Here is an 8,180-nt window from a genome sequence, read left to right on the forward strand (position 1 = left end):
TCCAAACTCACAGGTCCTCTTAGCAAGCAAGGCTATCAAATGTGCCCCTCCTTCCATCAGCAGGAGCAGAAACAATAGCTGCTCCTGAATCGACTTTTCTTGTGGAAGAAGTTTCTGAGCTCAAAGTAACATTAGATACCATCGATTTTTTTTTAAATCATTTTTTATTTTAACTTTTTTTATGGTTTAGTATAACATATATACAAAGCAAAGAAATAAAAAAAAGCGATAGTTTTCAAAGCACTCTTCAACAAATGGTTACAGGACAGATCCCAGAGTTTGTCATGGGCGACCATACAATCCTCTCATATTTTTCCTTCTAGCTGCTCCAGAATACAGGAGGCTAGAGGGATTAGATATTTTTTAAATCATCACAATTGACTTTTTTTCCTTCTTTTTTTGTGAACAATAACATATGTACAAAAAAGCTATAAATTTCAAAGCACAGCATCACAATTAATTGTAGAACATATTTCAGAGTTTGACATGGGCTATGATTTCACAATTTTAGGTTTTTACTTCTAGCTGCTCTAAAATACTGGAAGCTAAAAGAAATATCAATTTAATGATTTCAGCATTCATATTCATTTGTTAAGTCCTATCTTTATGTATAATTTCATTATCACCTCAGATCTTTCCATGCCACTCTTTGGGGTTGTTTGGGCTATGGTAATTTTAAATTTTTGATATTGGAAGGGTCTGTCACTAATATGGGGTAGGGAGATGGAGCTATTTGATATTCTGGAGAGGATGGGCTAGGTTTCATACTTATCTGGACCAGGGATCCATCTGGAGGCTGCAGGTTTCTGGAAAGTTACTCTAGTGCATGAAGCCTTGTGGAATCTTATACATTGCCCTAGGTGTTCTTTAGGATTGGCTGGAATGGTCCTGGTTGGGGGTTGGCAGGTTATGATAGGTAGCATGGTCTACCTGAGCTTGTGTAAGAGCAACCTCCAGAGTAGCGTCGCGACTCTATTTGAACTCTCTCTATCACTGATACTTTATTAATTACACTTCTTTTCCCACTTTTGGTCAGGATGTAATTATTGATCCCATGGTGGCAGGTTTGGCACCATCCCTAGGAGTCCTCTCGCATGTCGCCAGGGAGACTTTCATCCCTGGATGTCACGTCCCACGTAGTGGGGAGGACAATGATTTCACTTTGCAGAGTTGGGCTTAGAGAGACTGAGGCCACATCTGAGCAACAACAGAGGTCCTCCAGAAGTAACTCTTAGGCATGCCTACAGGTAGTCTAAGTTTCTCTGCTACCTACATAAGCCTCACAAGAGTAAGCCTCATTGTCAAGGGCATGGCCTATTGATTTGGGTTAGATACCATCAATTTTGATGTTAGTGCAGCAATCCTCTCTGCTTTCATCTCTCTCTTTTTTTTTTAATGTCTCCCCACATATGTGTATTTCTGTATTTATACATAGACATACACACACAGAGGGAGGTGTGATATATATATCATAGGGAATTTTGTTCACAGTGCTTATTGTTTGTTTAGAGGAGCTGTAGCACGAAAACCAGGAACGAGGCCGCAGGCTTCCAGGAACGTTCCGTGAAGTTAGAACAGGCTGAGACTAAGGATCCGTAGTTTCGTGAAGCAGGTTTTATTTTCTATGACCATAGGGTTCAGTCAAGTAGCCTCTGAAAGTCTGAGCTCCGAACAAAAGGCAATCTTAGCTTTTATAGACTGTAAAACATGTTAAAGACAAGGTAAACAATTGGCTGATTTAAGTTGAGAATGGCCCTGAGCTGAACTGTTGAGGGACCCCCACCCCAGGAATGTCTTCTCTTGCCTATGTGAATCTTCACCAGTTCCTGAAGGATAGGGGAGGGGGTTTCTATCCCAGGAATGTGTCTTATCTTCCTTGCCCTCAAGGAGAGGGGGTTTGGGGATTTTCCACAGAGAGCACAGCTAAACCAGAAAGAGGGGGGAGGGCTGCTTGCTACAGTGCATGGGCTGGTAATCAAACCCTGGTCTCTGGTATGGCAGGCAAGAATTCTACCCTCCTGCTTTTGTCTTGACCGCTTGTAGTCTACTCTCAATGCAATAGCCAAAGTGAAACTTTTGGAAAGGAGTCAGACCCTATTAATCTGCTCAACTCTCCTGTGGCTCCCCATTTCCTCTGGGCCTTAAACATGGTGGGCATCTCTTAATTTAGGACTTTGAACTGGACTGTTCCTTCTGCCCAGGAAACTCTTGAGCTAGGATCCTGAAGATTCATGCCCTCATCTTCCTCAAATGTTTGCTCAAATGTTATCCTCTCAAGGAGCCTATCTTGACCACTTGACCTAAAGTTGGTAGACCCACCCTCCTTGGCCCCACCTAGCACTCCCTATCTACTTTTCCCTCTTCTGATTTTCATCTCCATAGACTTGTCATCTTTTAATATACAATGCAACTTACTTATTTATTATGTTTAATACTTATTAGACTGTAATCTCCACCAAAATAGGTATCTGTGCATTTTGTTAACAGATGTATCTCAAGTGCTTAGGAGAGAACCTGGCATACAGTGGACACTCAATAAAACTCGTTGGATGAATCAATTATTTAATTTGAGAACAAAAATACTTTCTTCTCAACAACAAAAAGACAGCCAATCCAATTACAAAATGGGAAAAAGACTTGAACAGACACTTCTCAGAAGATGAAATACAAATGGCCAAAAGGCACATGAAGAGATGCTCAATGTCCCTGGCCATTAGAGAAATGCAAATCAAAACCACAGTGAGATATCATCTCACACCCACCAGAATGGTCATTATCAACAAAACTGAAAATGACAAGTGCTGGAGAGGATGCGGAGAAAGAGGCACACTTATCCACTGTTGGTGGGAATGTCAAATGGTGCAACCACTGTGGAAGGCAGTTTGGCAGTTCCTCAAAAAGCTGAATATAGAATTGCCATATGACCCAGCAATACCATTGCTAGGTATCTACTCAAAGGACTTAAGCGCAAAGACACAAACGGACATTTGCACGCCAATGTTTATAGCAACATTATTTACAATTGCAAGAAGATGGAAACAGCCAAAATGTCCATCAACAGACGAGTGGCTAAACAAACTGTGGTATATACACACAATGGAATATTATGCAGCTTTAAGACAGAATAAACTTTTGAAGTACGTAACAACATGGATGGACCTAGAGAACATTATGCTGAGTGAGTCTAGCCAAAAACTAAAGGACAAATACTGTATTGTCTCACTGATATGAACCGACATTAGTGAATAAACTTGGAATATGTTGTTGGTAACAGAGACCATCAGGAGATAGAAATAGGGTAAGATATTGGGGAATTGGAGCTGAAGGGATACAGACTGTGCAACAGGACTGGATACGAAAACTCAGAAATGGACAGCACAATACTACCTAACTGTAATGTAATTATGTTAAAACACTGAATGAAGCTGCATGTGAGAATGATAGAGGGAGGAGGGCTGGGGACATAAATGAAATCAGAAAGAAAGATAGACGTTAAAGATTGAGATGGTATAATCTAGGAATGCCTAGAGTGTATAATAATAGTGAAATGTACAATGTACAAACTTTAAAAATGTTTTTGCATGAGGAAGAGCAAAGGAATGTCATTATTGCAGGGTGCTGAAAATAGATGATAATTAATACTTTAAAATGTCATCTTATGTGTGAGACTAAAGCAAAAAATGTTTATTTGTTACAAAATTTATATTTTGACTAGAGCATTTCCTAATATAACTCATGTAGATAGTTTGATTGAATGTCATAAATACTTGGAATCTCAGTTGAACATGAGATTTTGTTGGTTTGTCCAGAGTGATGCCCCGATGAATCCCAGAGTGATTTGATCAGTGACTGGAAAAGTATTTGCAAGCCCCCTTCGGGGAATGGTGAGAACAGGGCAAAACTCAACTTCCCCAAGTTGAATTCTTGATATTCTCACAAGCAGTGCGGACCACCAAAGCTAGGCTGAGCCTCCAGTCTTGGGGTTTGTTCATATGAAACTTAACCCCACAAAGGATAGGTCAAGTCTACTTAAAATTTAGGCCTAAGAGTCATCCCCAAAATCATCTTTGAGTCATCTCTCAAAAAAGAAAGCCTTTTTTGTTGCTCAGATGTGGCCTCTCTCTCCAGCCAACATGATGAGCAGTCTCACCACCCTACCCCTCTCTGCATGGGACATGACTCCCAAGGGTCTGGACCTTCCTGGCAATGTGGGACAGAGATCCTGGAATGAGCTGAGACTCAGCATCAAGGGACTGAGAAAAACCCTAGAATGAGCTGAGAATTAACATCAAGGGATTGAGATAACCTTCTCAACCAAAGGGGGAAGAGTGAAATGAGACTAAGTGTCAATGGCTGAGAGATTCCAAACAGAGTCGAGAGGTTATCCTGGAGGTTATTCTTATGCATTAAGTAGATATCACCTTGTTGTTCAAGATGTAGCGGAGAGACTGGAGGGAACTGCCTGAAAATGCAGAGCTGTGTTCCAGTAGCCATGTTTCTTGATGATGATTGAACAATGATATAGCTTTCACAATGAGACTCTGTGAATGTGAAAACCTTGTGTCTGATGCTCCTTTTATCTACTATATCAACAGAAGAGTAGAACATATGGAATAAAAATAAATAATAGGGGGAACAAATGTTAAAATAAATTCAGTTTGAAATGCTAGTGGTAAATGAAAGCAAGGGGTAAGGGGTATGGTAAGTATAATCTTTTTTTTTCTCTATTATCGTTTTATTTCTTTTTCTGTTGTCTTTTTATTTCTTTTTCTAAATCGATGCAAATGTTCTAAGAAATGATGAATATGCAACTATGTGATGACATTAAGAATTACTGATTGTGTATGTAGAATTGAATCATATCTTAATGTTTTGTTTGTTAATCTTTTTTTAATTAATAAAAAAAGTTAAAAAAAATACTTTCTTCTTGTTAAAGTGACTGGAGACATTGTCTCCCATGACCATACACACAGGTATTTGTTCAACATTTATACTACCTGTTTTTCAGGCACTGTGCTAGTGGAAATTTGCAGATTGAGAGGCAAGGGTTATTGGTCTAAGACTGATTTCCTGTAAACTGGTCTTCCAGAGAAGGAGCTGGTTTTGTGTAGTGCTCTAGACTAGTGCTTAAGTCAATCAATTTTGTAAGAGTGCTGAGGTGGTAGATATTCCATCACTTTTTACTGGTTGCTGCAATCACACAGTTTGGAGCTCAGGCCCCTGATCATGTCAGGGTTAAGGCTTAGTGCTTCCTCAATAATGCTGATTAAAAGCGCCATGGCACACAGTCTGATGTCTCAGAGCTTGACATTGGTTCTGCCAGACTGCTATAGCCTGCCGCAGGCTACAACCACATACTTGTTTCTTCTCTTGTCTGTATGATTTTCTTCCAGTAAGCCCTATTCTAGAAGATCTGGTATGTGTGCTGTTTACTTGACAAATATACTGTCTCATTTTAAATATCATAAAACCTTTGTGAAGTGACTTATTTTTCGACGATTTTAGATGAGAGCAGGTACATTATGTAACTTGCCTAAGGGCATAGTGCTCACAAAAATGAGAATTTTAATATCAAGGAATCCCTTCTGATGTTCTGGTGTTCATTTTATTATATTATCAGAATCTTCAATTCTATATGCAATAGGGCTCTAGTTTCAAATATCATCTGACTTATTTTCATCCTTTAAAACTCTTTTTTTTTCTTTTTGGTAATTTTTTTGCCATAAATTCTGGGGATGAATATTATTGATTCATGAAAAGCAGATTAGAAAAAATCCAATGAGACCCAAAGAATCAAATTCTTGGCTTTATCTTTCAAAATAAACTTCAGAAGTCTTAAGAGGAGAAAATATCTTAGAAATTAAAGCACTTAGGATTTGTAAAAGCCAGGCATTTGAAAAAATTTCTTTCGCAAATTTGTATATCAAGAACAAAGGGTCTCAGGGCATTTTTTTTTTTTCCTTGTGGATCCTGAGCCCCAAGCTTCAGGCTGGAAGAGCTGATGATAAAAAACCACCAAGACGGGTTGGCTATTGATGTCAAGGGAGCTAATGCCAGGTTCCCTTCTGGAATTCTGGGAGGATTCAGATTTGCAAAATGCCCAACCCTCACATATTTCAGGCATAGTAGAACAGAAATGGCACTATGGTTTATGTCAATACTGTTTTCCAAAAATATCTGAAAATATTTTGCTCGCTTGAGGGGGTTCATGGAAGGTAGCTGAGAATTCAGAACTGCTACGTCTGCCAAGGAAACCTCATTACAGAAGGTCCATGGTACAGAGAAGAAGTGAAGGATGTGGCTGAATCCAGAATTTCAACAACTCCTACAAGAAAGTAGGTGAGGGTCACAGCAGCTGAGAAAGTCTGAAGAGCCTTTACAGGAACGACTGACTCAAGGCTTCTGCAATTGCCCACTGCCCACTTCTCAGAGTGGACCAGCAAAGCACACAAACGAGGGACCGGAAAGGTATACTCAGCATCAAGCTGGACAAAACTACTCAACTAGACCTTAAGCATTGAAAGCTGGCAATAGCACACAGAGAAGATTCTTCTTTTTTCACGCAAGGACTACATAAAAAACAACTCAACTTAAAAGCTCCGTTGCTTTGGTCAGTGTACTATCAGGAGACCACAGTGGCCATTTGAACAGAAAAATATGATTTGAAGAATTGTGGTTAAATTATTAAAAGTATAAAGAGGACTCTAAGTTTTAACAGAGTCACAGTTAAAAGGTGACTGCCACCTCTAATGCTGAAGAAGGTGGAGGACGGGGGGAAACCTAGAAGCTTAGAGAAGGGGCTCTCTGGGCTGAGATTCAGACTTCCGAGGAGAAGGCCCAGCTGCTGGAGAAATGCTGGCTGCTGTTTGTGGGGACCCAGAAAACCCTGCTGGGAGAACCAGATGAAGAAATATGATAGTGCTGCAGGGACGAGCTTCACGCCGAGCCACACACCCCCATGGTGAAGTCAGCTGTTGCTTGGGACCCTGACGTGCAGAGCTGTCTACTGTGAGGGGCATGGTGAGGACCAGCTGGGCGTCCCACCACCCGCCACCACCGTCAAGACAACCATTGCTAGAGACTACTCACTTGAACCATCAGCTCAGAGCCAGCCCTCTGTGGCTTTGGCAAATCCAAACAAGAAACAAATCCCTTCTTCCTCCTCCAGGCTGGCAGTGTCCCTCCAGGATGCCATGTTGATAAAGCCTAATATAGAGTCAGTTGGCTGAAAAGAATGTGTTTCCAAAGTCCAGTAGCCCCCATAAGCATAGAAGGGTGGGTTGGAGCTGAGAGGCAATTAATTAAAAATAAATAGCATCTTTCTGTATGTGAGTGGCCTGAACTCTCACTTGAGGACAGTGTCACGAAAATTGAGTTAAGACACCAAATGTAACTATGTACTTTCACTAGAAACACTTAAAACTAAGTGCTAAAGAAAAGTCGAAATCTATGGGATAAATAAATTATGGAGAAAAATTCAAACAAAAAAGGAGGAATTGAAATATTACCAAAGTAGAATTCAGGGCTTAAAGTACAAAACAAGGAGTATTCATTATGATGAAATTCAGCTGTAAGTAATATAAAACTAGAAATAACAGGAATTTATGTCTCTCTCATGTAAATTCTGGGAAGGCAGTCCAGGACTGGCATGTGACAGATATTCAGGGTCCAGATACTTTTTTATCCCACTGTGTGTGTGGCCTCAGGCTTTTTCTCCAAGATGACAACATCTGTGTTCTAAGCAGCCAGTTAGAAGAAGGAACAAAGAAGAGGCAGCTATGGACAATTGCATGCTGAGTCTTAGAGAAAGTTCCTAGGAGCTGCCACATGATATTTATACTCACACTTTATTGATCAAAACTTGGCTCACGACCACATAGAGCTACAAGGAAGCCTGGGAAACACAGACTTAATTTTGGGGCAAAATAAAGGTGGGAAGGACGGTAAATGTACCTTTAGGGACAAATAGAAAGCAGCACCACCTAGGATAAAGAAGAACATTGTACAATGATAAAAATCAAGAAGAAATGAATGATTTCCTGGAAATTATGTAATGCTAAAAGGGGTAAACTTTATGAAGCTAGGAGTCATAAGCCATACCCATCGAAAGCATTGCAGTTAAATAAATGAAGCAAAAACAATTTGCAAGAAGAACCTGATAAAAATAAGGAGAAGATTTC

Source organism: Tamandua tetradactyla, chromosome 14 (assembly GCF_023851605.1).
Source record: "Tamandua tetradactyla isolate mTamTet1 chromosome 14, mTamTet1.pri, whole genome shotgun sequence".
Lineage (NCBI taxonomy): Eukaryota > Metazoa > Chordata > Mammalia > Pilosa > Myrmecophagidae > Tamandua > Tamandua tetradactyla.